The sequence below is a fragment of the Dipteris shenzhenensis genome, chromosome 5, assembly GCF_047967505.1.
Source record: "Dipteris shenzhenensis isolate YYH24624 ecotype China chromosome 5, Dip_SZ_1.0, whole genome shotgun sequence".
NCBI classification, from domain to species: Eukaryota; Viridiplantae; Streptophyta; class Polypodiopsida; order Gleicheniales; family Dipteridaceae; genus Dipteris; species Dipteris shenzhenensis.
The window spans coordinates 29498494-29513112 of NC_141600.1; positions in this window are offsets into that span (position 1 = coordinate 29498494).

Consider the following 14619-nt stretch of genomic DNA (forward strand, 5'->3'; position numbering starts at 1 on the left):
TTTTCACCTCAGACTCTGACATCACGTGTACGTGGGATGTAGTGCCCCTAAAAATGGAATCCATCATGTCGACCATACCCTCGTCGTCATCTGGGAGACTATAGTCTTGTTGAAAGTGAGAAGGTATATGTGTACCCTCATCACCCTCGTCATCCTGTCATAAGCTCATTCGTGTAAATAGAAGATCTTCTAATTCCGGGTATACAATAAGATTGCGAACTTAAATAGCTTTGACTTACTGATGATCCATCAACATGTGCAACACCAACGGGGGGTACTGGTTCCGGCTCCTCCCCATACATCCGCAAGTGGCGCATGATAATACGACGTTGATGTCGTACTTCTCGCTTGCAATGAGTGCAATGACAATATAACCTCTCCGTAAGCCACTTCGTGCTCCCGGGTGTTGGCGCATCATCGGATGAGCTTCCACTCGTCCCTTCCATCTACACTTATAAAACCAAAACATAAGCATGAAGAGGAGATGTACACAATTATGAGCATAGCATGTTTAATTTGAGCTTCTCTTGAGGCTATATAAAAAGAATGACATCGCTATATAGTAAGGATTGAAACAAAAAATCCTATATAGTAAGGCTATGTAGTAAGAGGAGATATTGACAATTATAGGCATAGCATGTTTGAGCTTCACAAGAGGCCTCACTAAAAAATAAACAGTAAGCGTTGCTATATAGCGACTCTCTGTTCCGTCGCTATATAGCGACGATTTTAATTGAAAGCGTCGCTATATAGCGACGTTTTCAATTAAAAACGTTACTATATAGCGACGAATAAGCGTCGCTATATAGCGACGCTGTGGGTTAAAACCCGAAACGCCGAAACCCGCGGCGTTTTGCTCAAAGCTTTCCTAATCTCTCAAGTAAGCTCTCCAAAATCTCCTCCCACCTATTTTCACTGACCTCCCATCTATTCCAAGCAACCTCCTACCCTATTTCCCACTCCTCACCCTCCTCCTACCTCTTGTGCACCCTCTCTCTCCTTTTTTCCTCTTTGGTTTCCAGAAAGAAAGTTCTTCAAAAGGTGAGTTTCTTTCAACAATGTAGGTTGTTTGTTTGTTAGCTTTGGTTTTGTGAGTGTTTCTACTTGTATTGCTAAAGTTTTAAACTAGTTTTCATGCTTGATTAGAAAGGATTCAAACAAAAAACAAAATTTCAAGAAAGAAAGAAAGAAACTCACCTCTTCTTCCTGTATTTCTCTTCCTTCTCTTCCTTCTCTTCTCCTCAATCTCCTCCTTTCCTTGTCTCCTCAATCTTCTCTTTCCTTGTCTCCTTTCAAGAAGTTGCTTTTGTGATCTCCTCTTTCCACTAACATCTTATTTGAAAAAATGGGTTGTTTTCTCTCTTTTGTAGGGCCAGTCCACTACACCGAGCGGGACATAGTCTCTCTTTTGTGGGCCCAGTCCACTACACCGAGCGGGACATACTTTTACAGGTAAGTGCTTCCTCTTCTTTCCATTTAAGCTTTTTGTTATTTGCATTGGCCTGCAGCTAGCGCCTTAAGCGCTAGCTGCAGTGATGGGCGTAGGAACCCTCTCTTCCCCCTTCTCTTTTTCTCATTTTCCCCCTTCTCTTTTTCCCTCTTCTCTTATTCTCTCTTTCCCCCTCTTCTCTTATTCTCTCTTTCCCCCTCTCTCTTTTCCCTTCTCTCTTTCCTTTCCCCCTTATTCTCTATTTCCGCATCCCTCTTATTCTCTTATGCTTATGCTTCTCTCATTCCCCCTTCTCTCATTCGCATAAGCTTCTCTCATTCTCTTTTTCCGCATGACCATAAGCATGAGCTTATGCTTATGCTTATGCCAGCTTATGCTTATGCTTATGCTCATGCGGAAATAGAGAAGGAGCTTATGCGGAATGAGAGAAGGAGCTTGTCATGAGCTTATGCGCAAGTTTCCGCAAGAGCTTATGCGCAAGTTTCCACAAGTTTCCGCAAGCATAAGCATAAGCATAAGCATAATCGGAAACTTACGCAAGAGCTTATCCGCAAGTTTCCGCAAGTGCTCCTTCTCTTTTTCCGCATAAGCTCCTTCTCTTTTTCCGCACGAGCATAAGCATGAGCTTATGCTTATGCTTATGCATAAGCATAAGCATAAGCTCATGCTTATGCTCATTCATGAGCATGAGCTTATGCGTAAGTTTCCGCAAGAGCTTATGCGGAAATAGAGAATGAGAGAAGCATATGCGGATCTCATTCTCTTTTTCCGCATAAGCTCCTTCTCTCATTCCGCATAAGCTCCTGAAATGTTTCCGCATGAGCATAAGCATGAGCTTATGCTTATGCTTATGCTTATGCTTATGCATAAGCATAAGCATAAGCTCATGCTTATGCTCATGCGGAAATAGAGAAGGAGCTTATGCGGAATGAGAGAAGGAGCTTGTCATGAGCTTATGCGCAAGTTTCCGCAAGAGCTTATGCGCAAGTTTCCGCAAGAGCTTATGCGCAAGTTTCCGCAAGTTTCCGCAAGCACAAGCATAAGCATAAGCATAAGCATAAGCATAAGCTAATGCTTATGCTCATGCAAGTTTCCGCATGAGCTCCTTCTCTTATTCCGCATAAGCTCCTTCTCTTTTTCCGCATAAGCTCCTTCTCTATTTCCGCATGAGCATAAGCATGAGCTTATGCTTATGCTTATGCATAAGCATAAGCATAAGCTCATGCTTATGCTCATTCATGAGCATGAGCTTATGCGGAAGTTTCCGCAAGAGCTTATGCAGAAATAGAGAATGAGAGAAGCATATGCGGATCTCATTCTCTTTTTCCGCATAAGCTCTTTCTCTTTTTCCGCATATGCTTCTCTCCTCCTCTATTTTCGCATATGCGGAAACATGAGCATAAGCTCATGCTCACCCATGAGCATAAGCATAAGCTCATGCGGAAAAAGAGAAGGAGCTTATGCGGAAATAGAGAATGAGAGATGCTTCTCTCCTTCTCTTTTTCTGCATAAGCTCCTTCTCTTTTTCCGCATGAGCATAAGCATGCGGAAACTCATCCTTCTCATGCTTATGCTCATGCATGTGCATGAGCTTATGCTTAAGTTTCCGCATAAGCTCATGCTTATGCGTGAGCTTATGCGGAAATAGAGAATGAGAGAAGCATAAGCTCATTCTCTATTTCTGCATAAGCTCATTCTCTATTTCCCACTCTATTTCCCCCTTCTCTCATTTCCCCCTTCTCTCATTCTCTATTTTCCCTCATCTCTTTCCCTTTCTCTCATTCTCTATTTCCTCATTCTCATTCTTTTCTTTCCTTTACATCTTCTTTCCCTCTTCTTTCCCTCTTTCCTTTCCCTCTTCTTTCCTTTCCCTCTTCCCCTCTTCTTGCCTATGCCTATGCCTATGAGAATGCTCATGTTTGTTTATTTGTTTTCTGTTTTCGTGTTTGTGTCTATGTTAGACATGGGATCACGTCGCTCATCGGACGAGTACGGACAGCCTCGCAGGAGGAGAGCTCACGATCTATATGCTCCAGAGGACTTTGATTCCTCTCAGGCGACTACCCCGAGGACTACCCCTGGTCCGACTCCTCTCGGTCCTAGCACTGTGACTACCCCTGGTCCGACCCCTCTTCCACGTAGCACTGCGACTACCCCTCAGGGGACTCCTTTGCTAGCCACGCATGGCTTTGTTGGGACTCCCGACGAGTTTGTAGTGCAGATGAGCGATGAGGAGGCAGCGAGATTCTTCTCTCTGCTCTCTCAGAGGACCTCCGCAATTCCTTCCCCTACACCGACGGGTGGACGTACAGCCCAGCCATCCCCTCGCGCCCCTTCGACCGTGGGATCATCACCTACGCATGCCTCCCGCAAGGGAAGGAAGAGTAGGATGGGCGGCTCATGTTGTGCTGACTCAGGAGATGTAGACGAGTCAGCACACTCACGCTCCTTTAGGTCTCCACTTGGTCCGGAGACACAGTATCAGTCAGGTCCCTTTCCCTCTCCTACTCCCACAGCTACTCCTCGATCCAGAAGCGGTCGCGCAGCTTCCACTCCTTCAGACTCTGCTACCGTCAGTCCCCCTTACTCATCAGGGGATCTCTCCTATCAAATCACATCTGCCGGAGAGATAATAGAAGACAAAAAGGGCAAAGCAGTGATGGCTGCCATGAGGCGGTTGATGAGTCATCACTTCAAGAGCGGCATAAATATCGATTGGCGGTATCAAGATGGCCAAAAGAAGCAGGCGGTGATCGATGAGTTAAAACAAAGATATCCTAATCCGCCAAATGTGGAGTTTAATAACAGTTATATGCTCGAGCGCATGGGTTTGGTCCTAAAGCATCGCAGATCAACCATGCGTACTTCCATTACAAAGGGGTTGGCTAAACCCAGCTGGGCAGACAAAGCTGATTGGAAGTACTTCAAGAAGCAACATAGGGACCATCTTGAAATGTTCGAGGGTGAGAGGAGGGCTGCGAAGAGACGGCTGGATGTCGTAGGTACTTCGCACTTTGGTGCAGGCGGACGGTATGCATTCGAGGCAACCGTGGTAAGTTTACTTCTTTCCATTTAATGTATTGTTCTATTTGTTTTACTTACATATTACATGCACTTTAGCTAACTCTAACTCTCGTAAATTGGATCCACAGCAAGCTGCGATGGGTCGTCTTCCTACGGATGCAGAGACGCGGTGCGCATTTCGGATAGGAACCAAGCCGTGGTTCATTGAGCAAGAGGCAATGGGAGCGACAGTCGATTGGGCTGAGGTGGCTGCTCGCACGGTATAAGTTTACTCCTGCTTGTAATCTCACTTTTTAATTTAAGTTCCAATCTAATTTTCGATTTATATGGTTCACTCTCAGGGTCAAAGCTCAAGCGTCCCATCATCAGAGACGAGCGATCAACAGGGGCAAGGATCGGACGCAGGTGCCGATGACGAGGGAGAAGACGCAGGTGTCGGGGACGAGGGAGAAGATGCAGGTGCCGAGGACCAGGGAACAGCCCAACAAGACGATTCGGATTCGGATTCGGATTAGTAGTGGTAGTAGCATTTTTCATATCCGCTCGTTAGAGCCATTTTGTATCGCCCTTTCACAGGGTAATTTTGTTTCAAACACAGTTGTATATGTATATGCATTTCTTCCTCATCGTTCACAAGAACAATTTTGTATCACCCTGCAAGCAAGGGAAATTTTGTTATAAAAAACTTTCTTTTGTAATTACAAAAAAAAAAAAAGGGTTAGTGGGGCTAAACAGGGCCAAAAGGAAGCCCTGTTTAGCCCCACTAACCATTTTTTTTAGCTTCTGTTAATCGTCGCTATATAGCGACGTTTACCAGTGTCGCTATATAGCGACGATTAACAAAGTCGCTATATAGCGACGTTTTTATCGTCGCTATATAGCGACGTTTACATCGTCGCTATATAGCGACGATTAACAGCGTCGCTATATAGCGACGGTTTATAGCGACGCTCCTTTTCCGACGATTTTAACGACTTTTATAGCGACCTTTGCGCCCGTGAAAAAAAAAAATTTTAATGTAAAAAGCGTCGGTATTTCCGTCGGAAAATGGCCTATGCCTTGTAGTGTTGAACATAGTAAATGTGAGCAACAGCGAGGAAGATATATTAAATGGCGATCAATCCATTTACTCATGTGCAAGATGCTCGAAAGTTGTATGCTTCTTGGAGAGAGGAAGCTATTTCACATGTCGATAAGTCCATGTGCATCACCATTGATGGCATGGACCAGAATACAACCACTTTGCCATGATATAGACGTATCCCACTGGCATTAGAGGGCAAACCTGGACTAAAAACACACTTATGTGCAGTATTAGTACATGGATACCGAATCTTTTGTGATGTATGGATTGATAGTCTGCATGACCATGATAGTAACCAGGTTGTTACATCAATCATGAAAGAAATAAGAAAGGTCAGAGATGCTCACGGATGTTTGCCTAACACATTGCGAATACAAGCTAATAATTGTTGGAGAGAGAACAAGAATAAATATATATTTGCTTTATGCTCTATGCTGGTTGGTTTGAAAATATTTGAAGAAGTGGAAGTTGGCTTTCTTCTTGTCGGCCATACACATGAAGACATAGATCAAATCTTCAGTGTTATCTCTGGTGAGTTGAAGGCAATGGATGTTTTGACAATGGAGGATATGCTATTTCGAATTGGGAAAAAATTTGGAGGTTCTCGCAATGAAGAAGCAGAAGTGGCTATCTTAGAGAGGATGGTAGATTGGAGAGCATTCATAGAGCCACATTTACAAACAGGAGATGATGCCCTAATAGGACACACAAATCCACACTACTTTCGGTTTCACATGCATAACAATAATATTCCAGTGATGCAATGGAAGCACTGCTCAGTAGATGGAGATCATTTATGGAGTGAGTCATATGCTTTATTACAACAAATAATTCCATTGGAGAAAACTAGATTTGTTCTTGCAAAAAACAAATCACTTGACATAGATGAAATGAAAGGCTTGAAAGCCTTCATTAAACATCTTCAAAGTATGATGCAAAAATATCCTGAGCAATCAATTAAGAATTTGGAGACAATTAAATCAACTGAAGCACTTATCTAATCTTTAGAAAGACAAGAAAACTTAATGAGCATTGAATACTGTGAATCCTTTTGGCCTGAGCAATCAACTAAGAATTTGGAGATAATTAAATCAACTGAAGCACTTATCCAATCTTTAGAAAGACAAGAAAACTTAATGAGCATTGAATACTGTGAATCCTTTTGGCTAGAACAAGCTAGGTCACCAAGTTTTCCTTTGGATATAAATATGCTAGTAGATATGGAGGAAGCAGAGGAATGCCTTTTACCTCAAAAATATTGTGGCAGGAAGGGAGACAAACCCTTACCAGAGTTTATACCATCTAATGAGATTGAAGAGGGTCTATTTGTTGTAGTTTGGGCATCTGATCCAGGTTCAGAGTTGGATGACCAAGGTGGCCCAATTTGGGTTGCAAAGGTTGCTAAGATAGAAAGGGATGACAAGGGAACTCCTATAACATTTACAGCTTTATGGTATGAACCAAAGTCATTGAAAAATCTCCCAAGAAGATATATAATAAAACAACTCTATGAGGGATGCTTGCAAAAGAAATATGAATGGGTTCGAAATAATGAGGGATTAACAGAGGTGGAAGTCAGTAGCATTATTCATTGCTGGAAATTGAGGACACAAAGTTTTAAAAAGAAGCATGGATACAATGTTGAAAAATGTATCACAATCCCTAATCCAAGTCGTGCCCATATTAAACATCATTTGGCAAGACTTGACCCATCAAGCGCAAATACATTACATGAATCTGATGACTCTGAACAAGATTCAGATGCATAAGATAATGTTTTGTATGCTTTTTTCCATACAAATGGTGTATCTATACACCACCAATAAGATAATTTATTGTATGGTTTGTTTTTCAAAAAAAGGGTGTATCTAAACACCACTTATATATTGAATTCAACAAACTCTTTTTTTTCAAAAAAATGGTGTATCTATACACCACTTATATGTTGAATTCAACAAACTCTTTTCATATGGTATCATATTTTCACTTCATAGTGTTAAAATTGAACTTGAGTTAGGAGACTACTATTATTATTATTATAGTTATTGGATGGGGGCACCATGCATGAGTTTGGGAATTATAGCTTCATTGACCCATTTTTTTAAAAATTAGAGGTCACCACTTGACTTTTTAGTTTAATAAGCCATATTTGTATATAAGTGACCCATTTAGTGCTCTAAAAAACCCAATTTTTTAGCTCACTAAGAGAAGTTGAGTGGAGAGGATATGCTCCAAAAAAAAGTCCAAACCAAGAGAGAAAGTCCAAAAATTTTGAATAGTGTGTTCTAGGTAGATGTACTTTTTTGTCCCCGTATAAGGTGATGGGACGCTTTGTAGTTCTTAATCCATTTTGCTAATCCACTCCTGATGAGGCCCTTTTTGAGTCCAAAATTCCCCTAAGATATGCATGGTCATACAAAAGTGACGATCACCCAATCACAATTGTCTAGGGCATTGGAGGATGCACATGGCCCATTAGAGCAACAAGTGGCGCAACTTCAAGAAGAGAACGTGGTCTTGTTTGAGCAAGTCCAATGCCTAGAAATTGAAAGTCCGTGAACCAAGCCAGAGATGCAAAATGAGATTATTTCTCTACGTGCCCAATTGAAGAGCTTGGAGGACCTCAACACGCAGTTGCGGTAAAAGGACCACGAATCATTTGCAATACTAATCGAAGATGCAAGCGTGGAAGCGCGGTTAGCTATTTGTCACCATCCATCCTGACAACCATATGCCGTGCAACCCCTTCCCTCCGATAACCCAAAAAATTTTTTGTGCCTAATATGCTAATGTTTGTTTGATAATTGTACTGGCTATTACTCCCTGCCTTGCGGCCATAAATTTCATATTGATTGTCTAGTAGAGTCCTTGCCAATGAGATCAATTTCTCCACTTTGTAAAGCCCAACTATCAATGGCAATTGTACATGGTATTGGGCTTAGGATAGTTGTATCCAGGACCATGACATTGAATGAAGTTGTAGATCCTCTTTATGATGGAAATATATGTATACATTCTCTATGATAGAAATACATGCCTTTGTTTTAAGTTCATTGAAGTTCTATGATGGTTTACTATATGATCTAGTTGAATTCATTTATTTAAATGCTTAGGGATTAATTTATATGCATCCAATGTTCATAATCATTTTGCACTATGCAATCCCTAAATCCATCACATGCAATCCTCTTGGGGCGCCAACCCCCTTTAGTAATAAAACCTATCAAAATCTCGAGTATGAGATGAATTTAACAATATGCCATGAGTAGGTGTTATTAAACTAACATCGTTGTGCTCTACACTAAAAGAGCTTCAAATATGTATTTACACCTTGAAATTTGGGTAACACATGAAAAAGTTACATTAATTTCAAAGGAGATGGGTTTTCATATTTTAGTGTATTTTTTGTTTTACTCCTCCTCATCCAAAAGATCCCCCCTTGGGCCTCACATATTATGAAAAATATGTACAAATCTTAAAATCTTGCATATTTTTCAAGGTAGATTCCTTATATTTTGTGGGAGGGGGGACATGAAATTTTCATTTTTTTCCCTTGCGTATTTGCAAGGTTTTCAATAAATGTACTAATAATCCATTAACGCAAATGTGAAAATCTAAACGCAATCCTTGCTCAATTCTCATGAAGTTTATTTTCAATGGCTTACTGAATGAATTCTCATTAAATTTAATGATGTTAATAACTGACGTATTGACATATTGCATAGATATATATACATTTTGTTAGGGCATTCTTCTTTTGTGCTTTAAATGTTACATGTTTTAAGAATGTGGTACATACTATTTTAATCATTCGGTTTTGCAAATCCTTGGTTTTCAAATTTTTTGTATACAACCTTGATCCTTGAAGACATCCATCATTATGATCTTACACTAGTAGTGATTATTCTGTTGTGCGAAATTTTCACATTGTTGTTGCACAATTGCATGCGATGCAATTGTTCTTGCAGATTGGCAAATTAACGCACGTGCAAACAATAAATATTTTTTAATCTTAGATTCTATATGGGATTGCCATTCATTTTTTGGTCACAATGAATGTACACATAAGATTTTCTAAATGGCCTTCCCATGTATTTTTGGGCCACATCCAAGGTACTTCTAAATTTTGTTAAATGGGCATGCGTAACACCATGTATTTTTCCTACATCTCATGTACTCATATTTTTTGGTATACTGTATATTTTTCCCATATCTAATGTGGCTCACCATATAAAATATAACAAGCTGGCAAAATGTTACCTTAATACTTATGTTTGTTGTATGTCAATCATTGGGTAATGTAAATTGTGTAAAATTTAAAATTACACGTTGTTGATGGACCATGGTTTAGGCATGAAAAGATGTGTGTGGCTGCTCTCATCCAACCCATGGTTCTTGCCATTCTAGGTATTAGCTATTGTTTATTCTCCTTATTTGCAGATTTTCTGTCATTTTTATTATTGAGAAATCTTTTTCTTATACTTTCATCCAAATAGTGGATTTTTACTTTTATTTTTAATGTATTGTTTCATGCTTTTAGAATATCAATGAAACCTATATGATTGGTGTGTGTAAGATATTGATTTTTCAAAATGCAATATGAATATGACTACTAATATCTAAGTAATATGCTAGTGCCCTATCTATTCGCAAGACTTCTTTGCAATACTATTGGACTCTAATATTCTTGATGTTGCTTCAATCTGATTTCTTAGAACATTCCTCTCTTTTGATGGATGTTCTTGATGGGAGGTAAAGATTTGGAATCAGCAATAGAGATAGCCGAGTTGAGCACAAGTCAAAGGATGACATTTCATATGATTATAGTCCATAACACCATATTAGAGAATTTGGGAAAATCCTAATAATTTGGGAACTTTTGAGGGGTTGTAATTATGTAACATTCAATGTTTTTCATTGATTTTTCCCATAGATTTGGCAGTCCATCCAAATCTCGCAAATGTGCATGGTTTGCATCAACATAAATAAAATGTCAAATGTTGAGGTTTCGACCAATGCATGGTATTTTTTGAGGGGTTACAATTACAATGCATTGAGTGCACTCCATTGACTTTCTCCCTGGATTTGGCCATGTATATGAAACTCACAATTTGGAGTGTGCCTGTTCTGCATTAGCCGAGAAAACAACATCATATGTTTGAGTTTAACGAAGCATTTTTTGCCTCTTCTTGAAAAAAGGCGGTGTTCAAAAACACCATTTTAGTTTAGTTGGAGAAAAAGTAAGAATGCAACACTAGTCCTTGATATTTTGTCGAGTGTGCAGAACTTGCAACCACAAAGCAATGGTCTGCAAAAAAAAAGATAAAGAAAAAAGATCAATGTCATATCTTCCAAATATTTGTCAGTATTCAATTAAATTATTGTTGTGCAAGGAAAAAAAAGTCATGCTTTTCAAGTACCTTCACTCCATTGTGGAGTCAGCATCAGAGTCGGAATCTATTCTATGAGACAAATTGGATAAAGCTCACTTGCATGCAATGGTTGGTATCTTCACCTTGATGGGGAGGTTGCTGCTCTTCGAGGAAACCTTCTTTGAGAGGTTACATTTTCGAACCCATGACCATACAATAGCATCAATAGATTCCCAATGTGGAGGATCACCTTTATTGCACATCAAAATCTTGTTCCAACAATCTACATACACCTCCTCAATTTGTGCATTGTGTCTTTTGCATATAGGTGCCCAATATTGTATGAAAACCTTCTTGAAATTTTTAGATTTATTATCCTTCTGTACATCAGTTTGAGCAATGCCTAGCCAAATTGGGTAAATTTTTTCTGCTGGTCGGACCAAAAGAAAGTGACCTTTTTGTACATCAACCATTGGATCAAATGATTGTTTTGGCTTTTTCCTTTGAGGTCCACAGTAATGATCATTCAACTCTTCAATTCCTTGAAACTCATCGTTTTCATTATCAACTACTTGCACAAAATCAATATATTGCGTCTTTGGCCAAAATCTCTCGTACATGCCCTCTATACTATTGTTTGGTTTATCAAGCTCATCAATCATGCTCTTCTAGTACTTCACTACTGGCTTGTAAAACTTTGTGAAAGATGCTTCTGGACCTTGCAAGTGTGCCCATTTTTCCCAAAAGTGTACATACTCCTTGATACCAACTATCACATCTAAGTGATCCTTCACATACTTGAACATGGTTACATAAGGCGGCTCTCCACTTGGTAGCATTGGATGACCATCCGGATGTCTCTTCCACAACTCAATGCCACCTTCACTTGGTTGCCAATCTAATGATCGTGGATGCACTTTATATTGCATGATAGGAACTTCATTTCGCATAAAGAACCGAAATTGGAGAGGCTTTGAGTGTCCCACTAAAGAATCTTTCCCATCGCATAGGCATCTATCAACATAGCTCTTGAAATCAGGGACTTCCGTTACCAAAAATAGCATTGGAGAAGACTCCTCACATTGTCTAAAAGTATCCATGAGATGTGCAAATGTCAATGTTTGGCTAGTTCTTAACCTCTTTGAAAACCTGCCAAACATTGCATCAATATCCTCATGTGTATGCCCAACCATCAAGAATCCCCATTGAATTGACTTCAAAATCCCTCGAGCAATAAGTAATGATAGGTATGCAAACAAGTACCTATTCTTGTTTTCAGAACCACAATTATCCAACTACAAAAATAGGTGTTCGGGTAGTTTCTTATAAGGATTTTCTTGATGGGAACTTCCAAGTCCAAGGTCTTTGAATGTTCCACCCACTGCTCCAAGATAAAGTTGTTGCTTGCCATTAGAAACATAGTGAGAATCCAATGCTTCTCTTGAGGTTAGTGCGTTTAACAGAGCGTTGTCAGACCTTGGCATACCATCATGTACCAAATCTCCAAGTGCATGGTTATCAAATCTTTCAAGATTTCTCAAACACAAAGCCCATGAACCAATTGTGAAGTTAGGATCCGACGGCCACAAGGATGAATAAAAGTGACCATAATGTCCTTGACCATGTCCATGTGTTATCATGCCAGTCAAAGCCACTGGGAGCTAAAAGGATTTGTCTGTGTCCTTTGAACGATTGTGTAATCTAGGGATGGCTGTCTTCTTTTGGTCCATCTTATCATGGATAATGCACAAGTATGTCTGAGGATACATTTCAGAAAATCTACGCCAAGTGTAGTAGACATTTCTACAACTTTTTTGTTGTAACATGTGCTTTCTTCTATCTTCCATCAACTTATTACGTTCATTTTGGCATTTTGTCGCTGCAAGCTGAGCCTTGATTGCACTACATAAACCACACTTAGAGAATTCACTTGTTTTTGACAAAGTTACATGCTTGAATTCAGAGTTCCATATGCGGTTGAATGTGGAAGTTGACATCTCCTTACAACCCAAACTATGCTTTAATTGCATGTTAACTTCATAGAGAATATCAACCTGCTTGTATACATCTGGTATCACCAACTGTGTTTCCCTTGATCCATCCTGAAGTGTTCTACTTTTGTGTGGCATATGCTCAGAATTGTTATCCACAAAATCTTGGATTATGGCTCTACCCAGTTCTGTGTGGTCCCAACCTCTTCGCACGATTCCTTTATTACCATGTATGCACCTTCGTATACCAATTTCAAACTGCTCCCTGTATCGATAAAATGTTGTTTTTGGAATACCATGCATTTCATACCATGCTCTACAACAAACTTGAATACCATTTAATGAAAAGACATATTTGAATTGCCCATTGTCATCTTTTCGACAAGCAACCCCAAGAGTGTCATACACATAATTGGTGCGAGCCTCCAAACTTTGGCCCCAATACTCTATGCGTAATTTGGATATCATTTGACGATCGGCAAATTGACAACAATTTTGTTTACAACAATCAATCACAGATACTTTTATGACTGCATCCCTTGTGAGTCTAGATGATGCTAATGGCATGCCATGTTTTTTAGCTTTTCTCTTTATCATGCAGTAACGCCTCTTTTTTGTGGATTTTTCCATTGGGTCCTCATCTTCCATGTGCTTTTTCCCAGAACCACTTGAAGAATTCATGGTGTCATCGATTCTTAATGAAGTTCCATCTAAAAAGGTTATTTGTGCAATGGGCCATTTTATTAAGTGGATGGTATTGATGCCTAATACATCACTATGATACTTTTCAATTCCCACACCTAGATTACCTTCACCAAGCATCTCAAAATTTATAGGTTCAAATGGGTAGACATACAAAACAACACCCTCTGCAATGCTCTTGGTTTTCTGCTCATCCCATATTAAGACTTTCTTGTCCTTCCATAATTCTCGAATGGAAAACCCATCATATTCACATAGAGGTTCAACGTCAATGGTATCTGATGTTATATCATTCATTGGTACAATAGCTCCATTGACATTGTTCACACAACTCATTGATCGTGCTTTCCAACGAACAACACTACCCAAAGCCTCATAGACTAAGAATGCATCCATTGTAGGAAATGGAAGAAGTGCACTTTCATCCATACAAATATCGATCGCCACCGATACATTGTTTTCTCCCAAGGGCACACCTTGGCACATGTCATCATGTGATGTAGAGAATATTGTCCCAATGGCAACAATCTTTCCACTGACAAGCAAGTTGACTTTAACCCCCACTTTCAATGTGGCACCTGCATAGTAGATAGCATTTGTTAAAGTTCAATATTGATATGTGATGGTGTGACTTAGGATGAAAATGCTTTACAAGATTTCATTGCAAGACCAAATCTTCCTAAACCTTGGTGCTTTGAATTTTAGTCAGCAAAATTTGGCTACATGGCCAAATCTTCATAGACCATGGTGCTTTGAAAGGGAGATAGCAAGATTTGTCCAGGCAACCAAATCTCCCGAGACGCTGGTGCTTTCAAGAAGCCATCAAGATTTATCCACACATCCAAATCTACTTAGACCTTGGTGCTTTGAAAGAAGCCCACAAGATTTGGCCACATGGTCAAATCTCCCTAGACCCTGGTGCTTTGAAAGGAGCCAACAAGATTTGGCCACATGGCCAAATCTCCTAAGACACTAGTGCTTTGAAAGAAGCAATAA